The sequence below is a fragment of the Tupaia chinensis genome, unplaced genomic scaffold, assembly GCF_000334495.1.
Source record: "Tupaia chinensis unplaced genomic scaffold, TupChi_1.0 Scaffold000534_1, whole genome shotgun sequence".
NCBI lineage: Eukaryota > Metazoa > Chordata > Mammalia > Scandentia > Tupaiidae > Tupaia > Tupaia belangeri.
In genome coordinates, this window is record NW_006160047.1 from 857,675 (window position 1) to 874,399 (window position 16,725).

Genomic DNA, 16,725 nt, shown 5'->3' on the forward strand with positions numbered 1-16,725 from the left:
TCTTTGCAAAGTTATTCTCCTTTTCTTGTTATTGTTAACTGCAGCTGATATTATTAGAGTAAAAACCACTGAGAGCCATCCTCCTCAGACAGGGTTGGTAGTCTGATGGTTAAAGGAGCCCAGATCACACATGGCTGATCATGATTGGAAAAACATGCTGAGTGCATATGCCCACATACCCCAGATCCTGGAAGGATGAAGAAATGGAGAAGGGATCGCAATGTAGACATTCCCACTGGGCACTTGCCTTTTCTTTCTTTTCTTTTAAAAAAATATTTTGCTATAGGGTGCATGCACTTGCCAGAGAGGAAGAGAACAATGTGAGAAGGTACTTTCTGGGTGTGGAAGTGGCCACACTGCAATTTCTTCTCCATTCCCCTCCCAGGATTTTGGACATGCAGGCACATGCACCTGGCATGATTTTCAAACCACTAGGTCCAGAGTTCAAACCACACAGTCAGCCATATGGAATCCAGCTGCCTAAACCATCATGCCATTAGCTGGCTCCACCCTCCATCTCTCTATCTCTCTGTCTCTCTTTGGTGAGTGCATGTGCCCTCTGGAGGAGAACAGAAGCCATACTCCTCTTGTCCTTTGTGGCTGAAAAATGTAAATGGAAGATTTAAAATAGACTTTCTAATCATTCCCAAAGAAAGGTGTGAAGTAGATAAAGTCAGTGTTTTGCCTTTGAGATTACTTTTCTGAAAGTCATCCCTCCTCTAATTCTATATCCTAGCTTCATAAGAGAGAAAACACCTTGCATGTGGGTAGCAAGGACTTTTTAACAAGATGCTCTGGCATTCTGAGAATGAGCTCGACACTGTGGAAGGAACACTAGAGCTGAAGTCAACAGGTCAAGGATCGTGATCCATTACAAGCTCTGACAGGCAATGTGATCTTGGGCGAATTCTGCATGTTTAAGAAAAGAGGAGTGGGTTGTGTTCAAAACCTTTTGGGGACTTTTGTTTTCTGGTGTAGCATGTAAGAGGTTGGAAGTTGCCACTTTGTCCTAACAAGTTAAAAATCAAACAAACTGAAAATTCAACAATTTCTCTTGGGTTCTTCAGAGAGTTGGGGGTCACAGAGCAAAACACTGCCTCCAGAATTGGAGAAACAGGCAAACACAGAGAATCATGGTTTGCTGGAGCAGAAAGCATCAAGCACAAACACCAGTGGGAACCAAGGCCGAAGTGGGGAAACTTAAACCATAACCGACAAGTCGCTGGAGGTTCAGCATGGACAAGTCCAAGAGCTAAAAACTCCAGGTAGAACCGGTAATCAGAGGCCCCTCCACTTTTGTGAGTTTTTCCTCCAGGAGCTCAACAAGTTTCTAACAGTATTATTCTCTTGGTTTGGCAAAAAAGGAACCATTTTCAAGTACTCCAGAAACATTCTATTTTTTTAAAATATGATTTGCCTTGAGGAGATAATATATTTGTTTATTTACTTATTTACTTATTTATTTCATCTTTTTAAATTGCCAGTGGACACATGAGCATGAGACAGAGAGAGAGAGAGAGAAATTACTCCCCATCCTGCCCTTCCCCCCCAATGGGGCATGGTCATGCTGCAATCCTTTTTCCTCCATTTCTCCACCTGCTCAGTATTTGGGCACTCATACACACATGCCTAGTGTGTTTTGTTAACCACAATGGCCAGGATTGAAACTGAGTAAGTCACTGGATCCAGCTTCAATGCACAGCACTTAACCACTGCACTTGCACCATAGACCAGCCAAGGAGAAACGATTTAACCAGAGCATAACCTGCTAGGGTTTTACCAGAGCACAGTCACCTAAGGAAAGGGAAATACTCAACTCCAGACCTCATCTAGTCCCACCAAAGGGAGGGAAGTTTTAAAATACTGGGAAGCACATATAATGTTCACAGTCTAGAGGTACAGGCTCTTTACAAGACTTAGCCCTAATCATAGAACCTTGTACCACATTACTGAAGACCTACTGACAGCAGTTCCCATTACCCAGTACAGCATATCTGGCTATCAAGAAAAAAATGACAAAACATATCAGAATGAAAACAACCCAGTTCAAAGAGACTGAGCAAGTGTCGCAACCAGGCTCAGATATGTCAGGGATGTTGAAATTATCAAGAACTTAAAACAACTATGATTGAGACAGTGAAAGTTCTAATGGATGAGTAGGGAGCATACAAGAACAGATGGGCAATGTAAACAGAGGGAGGAAAACCCTAAGAAAAAGCCAAAAAGAAATGGAAAGCATCAAAAACACTGTAACAAAAATAATGACATTGATGGGCTTATTGCTACACTGGACATAGCTGAAGAAAGGATCTCCAAGCTTGAGGATATCTTTTTTTTTTTTTTTTTTGAGAGATTTTCACTGTAGGGCGCGTGCGCTTGCCAGACAGACAGAGAGAGACATAGAGACAGAAAGCGAGAAATCACCCCCCAGGGGGGATGGTCACGCCGCAATCCCTTCTCCTCCATTCTCCTCTCGGGATCTTGGGCACGCACGCACACGCGCCCGGCGTGAGTTTTAAGCCACCGGGTCCGGGACACGAACCGCGATCGACTACGTGGGAATCCAGCGACATAGCCATTACGCTAACTGCTGGTTCCCAGGATATCTTAATAGCAACCATCAAAACTGCAAACTGAAGAGATAAAAGACTGGGCCCAGCCACAGTGGTGCAGGAAGAAGAAGCACTGCTGTGCGATGCTGGAGGCCACACAGGAAGGAGCCCGGTTCACATCCTGGGGCTGCATCGACACGCTGGGCACAACCATAGGTGCACCTGATATCTTGGCAGGCAGCAGGGCTGGGAGAGGATTGTAGCACGAAGAACTTGTAAGGGAACTTATCTGTCTGTCCCTGTCTCTCTCTCTCTTTTTCACATACGAAGAAATAAATCAATAAGCCCATGATTCAAAAAAAAAAAAAAAAGAGGGAAAAATAAAGACTGAAAAAAAGAAACCAGAATAGAATATGCAAGAGTGAGCAACTACAAATGTAAAACATATGCATAACAGGCGTTCTAGAAGAAGAAAGGCACAGAAGAAACATTTGAAACAATATGGCTGAAAATTTACCTGAATTTATGACAGGTGCCAAACCAAAGATCCAAGAATCTCAGAGAATTCCAATAAATGCCAACACACTTGGACATATAATTTTCAAACTGGAAAAAAAAAAAAAAAAAAAAAAAAACAAGAGAAAAGAAAAATTACTGAAAGAAGTCAGAGGAAAAAAAATGCCTTACCTATAGGAGCAAAGATAAGAATTACATCCAACTTCCTTACAGAAACCATGTAAGCAAAAAGGAAGAATATTGATAGAAACCCATCAAACTAGTAACCTACTTGGGAGGTTGAGTCAGGAGAATCTCCAAGAAGACATAGCAATGCTTAATGTTTGTGCACCTAAAATGGAGGGTTAAAATATGCAAGGTAAAAACTAGTTGAACTGAGGCCAGCAGGTGGCATGGTGGTTAAGGGTGCTGGACTCCCCCATGGCCGACTGTGCTTCGAGTCCTGGGCCTGGCAACTTGCTTTCTTGATTTCTCTCTCTGTTCAAATGAAAATGAATAAAGTTAAATAAAAATAAATAAAGTTAAATAAAAATAATTCTTAAAAAACAAAAAACAAAAAAACCCTAGTCAAACTGTGAGGAGAAATAGATGAATTCACTATTATTGGAGACTTCAATGCCATCTATCTGAAAAAGACAATCTAGAAGGCAGAAAGTCAGTAGAGATTTTCAGAATGGTACTGAACAATACCATCAATCAGCTGGATAAAACTGACACCCATAGACTTCTCAAACTCATATGAAACACATTCTTCTCAAACTCACATGGAACATTCACCTAGATAGACAACATTCTGGGTCATAACAAGTTCACAAGAACATAAATGAGATAATGGCTACTTTCAGGCTATAGTGGAGTTAAACTAGAAGCCAGTAACAGAAAGATAGGGCCCGCTGGTAGCATACTGGTGAATGTGACACTCTGTGAGGCTGACCAACACCAGAAAGTTCCCAGGTCATATCCGGAGACCTTCCTGAGTACAGAGGGCATGCGTGTGTCCATGATCTGGGACTGCCTAAGGATGGGACAGATCACAACATCAGGACCCGGTGAGGGGGCTATCACTCTGTCTCTCACTTACACGATAAATAAATACTTAAGGCAAAGCAAAAATAGCTGGAAAATACCAAAATACTTTGAAATTAAACACATACACTTTAAACAACATATGAGTCAAAGAAGAAATCTCAAGAGAAATTTTAAAATACTTTGAACTCAATGAAAATGAACACATAACACTTCAAAATATGTGGGGTGCAGCAAAAGCAGTGCTTAGAGAAAAAATTATAGCACTAAATGCATACATTAGAAAAGAAGAACGATCTAAAATCAATCACCTGAGTTCCTACCTTAAGAAAATGTTTTAGAAACAACAAATTAAATCCATAGTAATCAGACAAAATGAAATAACAAAAATCAAAGCAGAAGTCGATGAAATTAAAAATGGAAAATTAATAGAGAAAATCAACAAATCAGAAGCTTGTTATTTGAAAATGTCAATAAAATCAATTAAGTTTATAGCTGGGCTAACTAGGTTAAGATAAAAAGGGACAGGACACAAATAACCAATATCAGAAATAAAAAAGGGGTCATCATTATAATTACCATAGACAATATCAGAGATAATAAAAAATACTATGAGCAGCCCTATGTCTGCAAATTAGATAGCCCCAATGAAACAGACCAATTCCTTCAAAGATAAAATTTAACAAAATTCCAACATGAAGGAACAGAAACTTGAATAGGCCAATATCTATTAAAGAAATTGAATCAACAGTAACCTCCCCAAATAAAAGCATCAGACCTGGATATATTCATTGATTAATTCTATCAAACTTTCACAGATAGACATTACAAAACAAAACCAAACCACAGGCTAGTATATCTCATTAACATAGATTCAAAAGTTCTCAAAATAATACTAGCAAATCAAATCCAACTGTGTATAAAAAGAACTACATATCAGAACCACATAAGGTTTCTTCCAAGTATACCAGCTGATTTGACATCTAAAAAAGCAATTAATAGGCTGGCCTGTAGACTGATGGTTGGGGCAACTGGATCTCACAAGGCTGGCCATATTGCTCAGGCCCCAGATTTGGTGGCCTAAGGGACATCTTGGGCATCTGTGAGTATATGTCAAAAGGTAAGAGAAGTGAAGGATAAGAGATTGTGATAAGAACTCGTCCCACGACAGGCACTTTCTCTCTCTCTTTAGTGAGTGCACATGCTCTCTGAAAAAATTTTAAAAATTAATTAATACTGTCTTGCATATAAACAGGCTAAAGTAGAAAAATCACATGATCAGATCAGTAGATGCATAAAATGTTTTAAACAAAATTCAACACCCATTCATGACAAAAATTCTCAATAAGCAAGGAACAGAGGAGAAATTCCTTAGTTTGATGAAGAATGTCTACAATAGAAAACCTACAGCTTAATATCATACTTGCTGGTGAGAAACTCAAAGCTTTCCCATTAAGATCAGGAACAAGGCAAGGATGTTCCCTCTCATTACCACTTTTAAAATATCATATTAGAAGTCCTAGCTAATTTAATAAGACTATTAAAAATAAATAAATAAATAAATAAAAGGCATACTGATTGGAAGGAAGAAATAAAACTGTTTTTGTTTATAGTTGAAACAATACTCTATGTAGAAAATTCAGATAAATTGACAACAACCAAAAAATCCTAGAACTACTAACACAGTTATGGTACAGTTGCAGGATACATGATTAATGCACAAAAGCCAAGCACTTTCCTATATACTAGAAATGAAGAAATGGAATTTAAAATTAAAACTTAAACCATTTATGTTAGCACTCCAAAACCTGAATCCTTAAGTATGAATCTAACAGCATATGTACCAGATTTATACAAGAGAAAATAAAACATTGACTAAAGATATCAAGAAGAACTAAATAAATATAGAGATATATCATGTTCGTTTTTGTATATCATTGTCATTATTGTATTTCTTTGAGGTTGACCAGAGAGAGAGAGAGAAGAAAAGTGAGAAAGCAAGCTGTCAAGTCCAAGACTTGAACCATGGTCAGCCATATGGGGGTCCAGTGTCTTTAACCACCACACCACCTGCCAGACCCTACATTCCATTATTTTTTAAAGAATTATTTTTATTTAACTTTATTTTTTATTATTATTATTATTATCATTTTTTTAAAAAAACGACCAGAGAAAGAGAGAAAGAGAAAGTGAGAAAGCAAGCTGTCAAGTCCAAGACTTGAACCATGGTCAGCCATATGGGGGTCCAGTGTCTTTAACCACCACACCACCTGCCAGTCCCATCTACATTCCATTTTTTAATTGCTTGAGGGTACATGTACTTGCCAGAGGGAGAGAGAGAGAAAGAAAGCAGATCTGAGAGGAGCATGGTCATGCTACAATCCTTTTGCCTCCTTTTAGAATTCTAGACACATACACAAATGTTCCCAGCACATTTTTCTTTCTTTCTTTTGTTCTTCTTCTTCTTCTTCCTCCTCCTCCTCTTCTTCTTTTTAAAGAGAGTTTTGTCATAGGGTGCATGTGCTCCCCAGGAAGACAGATGGAAATAGAGAAATCACCCCCCAAGGGAATGGCCATGCTGCAATCATTTTCCTCCATTCACCTCTCAGGATTTTGGGCACACATGCACACAAGCTCGGAATGAGTTTTAAGCTGCCAGGTCCGGGACTTGAACTACAATCAACTACATGGGAGTCCAGTGATGTAACCATCTGCTGGTTCCCCCAGCATGTTTTTCAAGCTGCTAAGGCTGGGACTTGAGCCACAGTTGGCCAGGTCAACTCCACCTCCCAATGCACTGTGCACAGGGCTGAACCCATTCCCAGCTGGATCTATAGATTCAAAGCATTCTCAAAATCCCAGCAAGTTATTTTGTGAATATTTACAAACTCCTTCTAAAGTTTATACAGAAAGGTGTAAGACCCAAAATAACCAACATAATAGTGAAGGAAAAGAACAGAATTGGAAAATTGGCACTACCCAACTCCAAGACATACTATGAAGTCATCAAGACGTTGTGTATTGATGAAGGAATACACAAACAAAAAAAAATGAAAAAGAATAAAGAACCTTGAATAGATCCATATAAATATAATCAACTGATCTCTTTAAAAATAATAATAAAAGTCAGGACCAGCAGGTGGCGTAGTGGTGAAGGGCACTGGACTCCCACATGGCGACTGCAGTTCGAGTGCCAGATCTGAAGGCTTACTTTCTCATTTTCCCTCTCTCTCTTTTTCCCTCTCTCTCTCTCCCTCTCTGGTCAAATCAAATAAATAAATGAATTTAAATAAAATAAAAATAATCATTTAAAAAATATTTTTAAAAGTTTATTTAATTGTTTCTTTCATGTGAGAAAGAGAGAATGAGAGAGAGCGAGCAGCACCCTCTTCAGCCATTAGCCAGTCAGCATCACAGCATGACCATGCATGCCTGCTATGTACAGGTTGACCTAAGAATCAAACCACAATCTTCCATATGTCTCTCGGCATTGCAGAGATTGCATTTTTCCTGTGCCACGGCATCCAGGTCCTTTGGCAAAGGAGCACAAAGAATATATCGGAGACAAAATAGTCTTTTCAAGAAATAGTGCTGGGACAGATGGACTGTTACATGCCAAGACATGAAACCGAACACATACTTTACATCCTTCACGAAATTAACTCAAAATGGATCACAGACCTAAATGTAAAACACAGAACTATAAAACTCCTGGAGGATAGCAAAGGAGAAAATTTGATGACATTGGATTTGGTGATGACACTTTAGATGCAATACCAAAGGCATAATCTATAAAAAAATCAGTAATAAATTTGATGTCTCCCAGTGAGGCAGTGTACGTTGAAATGACCTCCAAAGCTCAAAGGACCCGAGAGATTGTAAAGAATGAGACGGATAAACCAAGTTTGTTGGTTAAGAGTTTATCAAGGGAACTTGCAGACAGACATGAAGGAGGTCTTCAGCAGCTGCAAGATGAGTAGATCTCTGCACTATCAATAGTTTGACAGGAAGGGGGTTGTAATGGGAAGTACATTAAGGGAGACACTTGAGGAATGTATAGAGTGATTTTGGGTGTCAACACCATGTCACAGCTATGATCAGGCACCCACGACTCCCCTGAATAAGGATAATAGACATGTTTACAATAACAACTTAGCCTACATTCCAGGCTTAGGAGTGCACCCAAGGAGTTTGGGAACTGCAGAGGTCAGGTTGGTCAAGATGGTAGATTAGCTTTAAGATGAAGTTACTGAGGCCAGCAGGTGGTATAGTGGTTAAAGTATGGGACTCCCACATGTCTGCCTGTGGTTCAAGTCTTAGACCTGGCACCTTGAAAATCATGCTGGGCACGCGTGCTCAAATATGGAGAGAAGCATGGAAGAGAAGAGATTGTGGTGTGGCCGTCCACTCGAGGGGGTGATTTCTCACTTTCTCTGTCTCTGTAATGAGTGCATGTGCCCTATAGGAAAAACAAACAAACAAACAAATAAAAACTCTCTTTAAAAAGAAAAATTCCAAAAAAAAAAAAAATTAAGATGGAGTTACTTTGTTTTGGCATACTGGACTTCACTGAGATTGAAAATGTCTGCTCTGGATGGTGTAATAGTTATGTCACTGGACTCCCACATAGTTGACCTCGGTTCAAGCCCTGAACCCAGTGGCTTAAAACTCATGCCAGACACGTGTGTATGCATGCCCAAAATCCCAAGAGGAGAATGGAAGAGAAGGGGATGCAGTGTGGCCATTCCTCCTGGGGGGTGATTTCTCGTTTTCTTACTCTCTGGTGAGCACACACACCCTATAGCAAAAATCTCTCCAAAAACAATTAATTAATTAAAGTGTCTGCTCTGCAAAAGATACTGGCAAAGAATGAAAAGACAAGTCACTGACTGGGAGCAAATATTCGCAAAAGACATACCATAGAAAAAGTATTACCCAAAATATACAAAGACCCTTATATCTCTACAATAAGAACACAAATAATTCTATTAAAAAGTAGGCCCAAAATCTTTACAGACACTTCATCAAAGAAGATATACAGATGAGAAATAAGTATGTTAACAAGATGCTCTATTTCATATGTCATTATAATGCTTTGTCCAAACCTATAGAGTGTAGAACATTAACAGTGAACCTGAACGTAAACTCAGGACTCTGGGTGACAATCATGTGTCAAGGTAGGTTCATCAGTTGTACCACACTGAGGCGGGATGTTGATAAAGAGGAAGGCTCTGCATGTGTGAGTATAGGTGGGTACATAGGAAATCTCTCTATCTTCCACTCGTGTGCTGTGAACTAAAATTCAAAGTCTATGAAACCCTTACAGACCTCGGATTCCATGATTCATTTCCGATTTTCAGAATTCTTATCAATTATGCATTAATATGTATCTTGTACATTTTTTATCTTTTTAAATACATGAGTGGATTCGAATAAAAAATGTCAATATACATTTCTAATTTCTCTTAAAATTACTACTTCCAATACCAGAAGTAGAGGCCATCATCATTACTCATTCTGAGCATGCCATCCAGAATTTTTCTATGCATATAGAAAAATATAAATTTAGAGTAGGGTTTAAGTAAGAGAATGATTTTTTTTCACTTCACTATAGGTATTAACTCTCTTTCCACAGCAGTTTGTATTGACTAGTCTTTTTTACCTTAGCTGCTACTTAGTATGTCATGATATGAATGTACTTTATCCTGTGAAACTATTCTTTCTTTGCTGAACATTTAAGCTGAGTCTTTTCTATATTTTCCTTGTCTAATATGAAACATTGGACATCAGTGCATGTGTCTACTTAGTATATGTATGATAGTCTTTGGTTGGGTGTTTTTTGTTGTTGTGGAGGTTTTGTTTGTTTGTTTTTGCTGTAGGGTGTGTGTGCTTACAAGAGAGAGAGAGATGGAAAGTGAGAAAGCACCCCTGGGATGATGGGCATACCGCAGTTCCTTTTGATCCATCCTCCTCTTGGGATTTTGGGTATGCTGACATACATGCCTGGCACGATTTTCAATCATGGTCCGGGGCTTGAACTACAGAGTTGGCCATGTGGGATCCAGTGCCTTAACCTTCATACCACCTGCTTATCCTCTTTGCTTGGATTTTGAGGTAAAGTTTGAATTTTAATATACTGCCAATTCATCCTCCAAAGTTACTGTACCAATTCATTCTTCCCATCAGCAAAGTATGAGAGATCTTCATACTCAAACCAATATTTGCTGTTAACAAAAACCTTAAAGTCAATCTACAGAGCAATATTGCTATTCTCAACCCCTTGTTTCACTCTTTTATGTATTAGACCTTCACTCATCACAGTTTCTAGTCTCTATCTTTCTCAATTCTCCTATGACCTTGGGGATCTGGTGACCTTTGTGGGATTGGTTTTGCTTGTTTTCAGTGCCCTTCCCCATAGCTAAATGCCCACCACCCAGAAGAAACTGGTATCACTTGCCTTAGTGCAAATTAGCTACTATGCTTGTGGATATTTGCATTTCAAGTCTCATTTCTAATTAGAGAATAAAAGACTACCATCAACTTAAAGAATTGTCTAACAGGAGAATTATTTCTTAGACAATGCTTTTCTCCAGAAATCATACTGCATATTAAAGGCCCTGGTTGTGATCCACTACAAATGACTTGATGTGTGGAAAATCAGGATGTTCTGGTTTGAAAACACGCACTTATGCTGATCACTACTCAGATCATCTTAATATCAGAGAATTCTTCAGTAGCAAATGCACTGAACTCCGTCCTAAAAGTTATGTGGTGTGTCTGGCTGTTGAGGGAAGATGAGATACAGAGTTCTGCAACGGAATTCATTTATATTAATAGGAAACTTCGAGGCATGCTTATATATTTACAGATCAGAAATATCTTCCAAGTATGAGAAGAGCCAGACATTTCAACCATTTAGAAGGTCATTTTCTTCATTAGCAAATATGAAAAAAAAAGAAAAAAAAATTAAGGCAGCTTGAACCAACAGTTCATTTTGAAGGACTAGCTGACATAGGCCATGTCAGTCCAACATGTCTGGATCTCACTTTTTTTATCTTTAAATGAAGACAAAATGCTTACACTAATCTGACAGAGTGACATGAGATTAAAATGCTTTGGACCTGGCAGGTGGTGTGGTGTTAAGGTGGTGTACTCCCACATGGCTGAGCAGGGTTTGAGTCCTAGACCTGGTGACTTGCTTTCTCACCTCTCTTTCTCTCTGGTCAAATTGAATAATAATAATTTTTAATTCAATTGAATAAATAATTGTTTACAAATAATTCTTTTTAAAAAAGAATTATTTCTTTATTATCATTATTTTTCAATTTTTTTTTAGAGAGATTTTCGCTATAGGGCATGTGCGCTCGCCATACAGACAGAGAGAGACATAGAGACAGAAAGCGAGAAATCACCCCCCAGGGGGGATGGTCACGCCACCATCCCTTCTCCTCCATTCTCCTCTTGGGATCTTAGGCATGCATGCACACGTGCCAGGCAGGAGTTTAAGCCACCGGGTCCAGGACGCGAACCGCAGTCGACTACGTGGCAGTCCAGTGACATAGCCATTATGCTAACTGCTGGTTCCCATTATTTTTCAATTTTGACCAGAGAGAGAGCAGCTAGGTCCAGGACTCAAACCATGGTGGGCCATGAGGGAGCCGAGTGCCTTTTACCACCATGCCACCTGCCAGCCCAGAATGAATTTCTTTTTAAAAAATTATTTGCTAGGGACCAGCAGTTGGTGTAATAGCTATGTCGCTGGACTCCCACATAGTTGGCCATGGTTCGAGTCCCAGGCCCAGTGGCTTAAACTCACACCGGGCATGTGTGCTCGTATACCCAAGATCCTGAGAGGAGAATAGAGGAGAAGAGATTGCAGCATGGCCATCCCCCCTGGGGGGTGATTTCTCGCTTTCTGTCTCTCTGTCTCTCTCTGTCTTTCTGGCAAGCTCACGTGCCCAATAGCAAAAAACTCTAAAAAACAAAAAAAAAAATCAGAAAAAAAAAAAAAAAGAAAAAATTATTTGCTAATCACTTTAAGGCAGCTTGCAGTAGTTGCATGCCTATACTTCAGGCTGCTCAGAGGGCTGAGGCAGTAAGATTGAGAGTTTGAAGCCAGCCTGGGCAACATCCTGTCTCAAAACAAAACAAAACAAAGCTATACCCTATGAAGTTACTATTACAATATCTTAAGTGGAGGCTGTAATTATTAAATAAACCAACTCACCAACTCATAAAAGAGTATTTTTGAAAACCAGCAAGTCTATGGACCAGCAGTTAGTGTAATGGCTATGTTGCTGGACTCTCGTGTAGTCACCTGCAGTTCGAGTCCCAGACCCGGTGGCTTAAACTCATGCCAGGTGCATGTGCGTGTGTGCCCAAGATCCCGAGAGGAGAATGGAGGAGAGGGGATGGTGGTGTGGCCATCCTCCCTGGGGGGTGATTTCTCGCTTTCTGTCTCTCTGTCTCTCTCTGCCTTTCTGGTGAGCGCATGTGCCCCATAGCAAAAACCTCTCAAAAAAACAAAAACAAAAACAAAAAACCTGAAAACCTATATGTCTGATACACTTATAATCCCAAAGATCTTGTGAGATATTTGTTGTTCCCAAGAGAAAGTGACAGCTCACCGAAACTGTGCATCGTGCTCAAACTCAGTACCAGAGAAAACAAACAAAACCTACAAAGTGTTCTTGAGTCTGAAATCCAGATTCTATTCAGCAAGTAATCTCCACTCATTATTTTACAGTATGCCACACATAGTAGGTACTTGGAAACTGTATCTTAAATGAATGCCACAATGAACGTTTACATTGAATTTAAATGTCTGAGATTTTTACCTCCTTTAAAGATGCAGGTATCTAAGCCTTAATCAATATCGTCATAATGCATAATAGTTCAATGTTCAGTCCTAAGAATTCCAGTACATTAGCGTCTGTTCATGGTAATGTACTTTAATTACAACTTGCAAGACGGATGGTAGAACTGAATAAGCTACCAGGAAGTTGCTATTTCGCGCAGCTTCCGCAAGCCGGTGCCAGTACACATTCTGGGGAGAGGTGATTACTTCCATCTTCATGGGTGGGAACCAACAAATCATAGTTCTTCCAGAATCACAGCCCTGCTTTGGGGTAAAATTGCAGTCACTAGTCTACAGTTCGGTTCTGACTCAGCTTTCTGCCTTTTTGATTTTCACATCACCTCTACCTATTTAGATGTAGCACTGAGTGGTAAAATCCAAAAGCAACCAAATGTGAGGATGAAAGGAGCAGTTCAAAAACTAGAATTTGGAGATTCCTGCTTTCACATAGAGGATAGAAGGAACCAGCAGATGGCGTAGAGGTTATGTCACTGGACTCCCACATGGCTGATGGCAGTTCTTGTCCTGGACTCAGTGGCTTGAAAATCACTCCAGGCGCATGTGCGGGCATGCCCAAGATCCTTGGAGGAGAATGAAGGAGAAGGGATTGCAGCATGGCCATCCCACCTGGGGGATGATTTCTCACTTTCCCTTTAGCTGTCTCTGTCTCTCTCCCGAATGATCATGCATGCCCAAGGCAAAAACTTCTAAAAAACAACAACAACAACAACAAAATAGAGGATGGAAAAGAGGGATTTCATAACAGTTCATTGTTAGATCCTAGAATCAGCAATTAGATCAGAACCACGGGGCTGTGCCTGCTGATTCAGAGCTGGACTAAGAACCACTATTATATCAGCAATGACTGGTTCTTACCAACTCAGAGGATCAGAATAATGGATCAATGAATTTGACCCCCTTGTTTTACAGATTGGGAAATTGTAGGCAAAGGACACAGCTACAATTCAAACTCACAACTCTAGGCTCATGGGACTTGGGTCCACTGGGGTACCCTCTGCTGCTCACCTCCTTCTCAGCTGCAGCTCCTCATTGCTGAGTACACTGACATGTTGAAGCCTGATGCTTTAATTTTTTTTTTTTCCTCTTTACTGCAGCAAAAGAAGAGCCCATCTTTCTTCTCCTAGAACACTGGGCACCAGATCACGCCCAGATGCTATGGTCAGTCACAGGTAAAATATAGTGCATCAAGAACAGATTGTACTTGGTGGGAAAGAGGGAATTGAACAGTGAAGGGGCTCTTGGCCCAGCCACAGTGGAAAATGCCACTGCATAGATTGCAGCCACACGGGAGTCCCAGGCTTTTTCCTGGTCCAACCTTAAATCTGGGCGTGGTGCCATGTGCCTGTAATCCCAGCAACTCAGAAGGCTGACACAGGAAGACCATGAGCTTGTGGCTGTGGCTGGCCTGTGCAGCAAACATACTGAGACCTTGTCTAGAAAAGTCATTGTGGTGGCTCATGGCTCAGCTGGGTGGCTGAGGCAGGAGAATTGTGACATGGAATTACCCTGTCTTAAAAATAGAAAAGAGCCAATAGTCTCCTACAAGGACCCCTTTCTGATGCTGCCTGTAGGGTGAATTAGGGGAAGGCTTTGCACAGCTCCTAGGGCACATGCTACCCTGTGGCAGCTCTATAAGCTGCAGGTTTCATTCTAACCAACTCTTTTAGTAATGGTGAGGAACAGGTATTCATAAACTTCCTAGCTTAAAATAATTCAGAAAAGACATCGAAAGTTATAATTTCAGGACCAGGTTGTGGCACAGATAAACCAGATGCACACTATAACCAGACCCACACAGGAAGGTCCTGGGTTCATGTCTGAAGGCCTCTCTGCACAGTCCAAGTAAACACACACACCCTGCATATCTATGATACGCTGGCTGAGGCTGGGGACAGGGCACTCCATGAAGACTGTTGGGGTGACCGTCTCTCTATCTCTCTCTAATAGAAGAAATAAATAAGTAAATCTTATTTTTAAAGTACAATTTAAATATGAATGCAAGGAAGTTTCAGAGAGAAAATAAGCTCTATACTCATAGAGACTTTGACTCAGTTAATTGGGCAGAACAAGTGTCTGCCTGCAGAATCCTTTGGACACTTGGAACTAGAGAGTGCTGTGAGGTATTGCAAGGTTTTCCCAGACCAGGTAACCGAGCTCCGGCATCAGCACCATGCCAGCAGTGCCAAAGGCAAACTGAGAGATGGTTTTTATTGACACCAGGCAGTTAACAATCCGAAACTAAATCATAAAATAAAGGAAGTTTATTTTGGAACACTTCCACATTTTCCAGACTCTTCATTCTTCTTTTGGAATGCCCTACGTTTTTTTCCCCAAGTAACCAGGTCCCTCAGGAGTCAACCATCCTAATTCTTCTCTTCTAGACCCACCCTGTCCCAAAATACACCAAAAGCTTTCCTGTTTCTTTCCTTGCAGGAGATCTCACAGAAGATACATGATTAAAAGAATTTACAACAGGGTGAATCACTGAGAAATGCTACCACTTAGGTTTTCCCAACCCCAAGGATTTAGATTTTAAAAGACCTGCTAACTTATCCCAAGGGAAATCTCTTAATATGTGGAAAAGTTATTTTTGAGCTGATGCCCTAGCCTCCTGAGACACTCCCTATTCCCAACACTAGTCCCAAGTAGGATGCACTAAATGGTTAATTTCCATTTCTATTCTCCTGGAATATCCTGTTTCTTTTACTCCATTCAACTGGACTTTCTTCCTCATTTTTAATGTTCTTTATAATGTTCTGTAACAAAGCAACAGTTAACCTTTTCTGGATTTCCCAAGACACACAGACTTTGTGTAATGTACTCCTTCCTACAATTCTCTGAGTAAGGTTTTCCATGGCCCCCATTTAGGGGGGACCTAAGAAGGGCCCAGGAGGGTTAAGTAATTTGCCTAAGGCGATGATAAGGAGTTTAACTGTGAGTCAAACCCCTGTCACTCTGATTCCAGAGCACACATTCTCTACCTCTGCACCGTCATGGGAAAGTCTGAAGGCCCCAGTTTGAGTTGTATTTGTGCCAACAAGTGATGATGATCACTGATTGTCATAACTTTCTAAATGTGCTCCTCCTCCATAAGACAGGGAAGTTACAATACTCTCATGTCAGACTAAGGAGAGAATTAAATGCAAAAAGTAATTTATGAAATTATAACAGATTTGTATGGAAAATTTTTATTGATAAAAATATGGTGTTAGGTCAGTAGGTAATGTGGTGGTTAAGATGTCTGGATCCGGGGAACCAGCAGGTGGCTTAGTGCTTAAGGCACTGTTATGGAACTCAAATCAGGTTCGCTCACCCAAGTGTTATAAAACCAAACCATAGGCACATGGTGTGATGAAGAAAAGCACAGCTTTATTGCAAAGCACAAAGTAAGGCGAGCGGACAGCCTCATGCTGAAAAGATGTGGTCTCCCCGAGATGTTCCCCACATGCCTTTTTAAGGACAAAAATTAGGGGCAGAGGTTCCTAGGCACATGATCTGTTCACCGATTGGTTCAAGAGGGCGTGATCATCTCGTGAGCATTCTTGATTGGTGAGGCCTTAGATAATCAAATTCCTCTTCAGGTGTCTGGAATCGTTCAGCCTGAATTCTTGGAGCTCACAACCAGCAGTTTCCAGCCTACAAAACATCTTACTTATTGAAATGAAAACCTTCTTTCCTTTAAGTGAGAGTTTTAGAGGTCAAATGGCCCTCACTCATGGTTCATGTTGGTCCTTATCATAACCAAAGTCTGAA

At 40.4% G+C, this 16,725-nt stretch overlaps 1 long non-coding RNA gene across 1 annotated transcript in view; it reads left to right on the plus strand.

The window, feature by feature from the left end:
* The window catches only part of LOC106735819 (uncharacterized), a 254,904-nt gene extending 240,773 nt beyond the window's left edge, over positions 1 to 14,131 (plus strand). The window contains exon 4 of the long non-coding RNA XR_003550851.1: positions 14,067 to 14,131. This is a non-coding gene — a long non-coding RNA (uncharacterized LOC106735819). The remainder of the gene's footprint in view (positions 1 to 14,066) is intronic.
* The last annotated feature ends 2,594 nt before the right edge of the window (positions 14,132 to 16,725 follow it).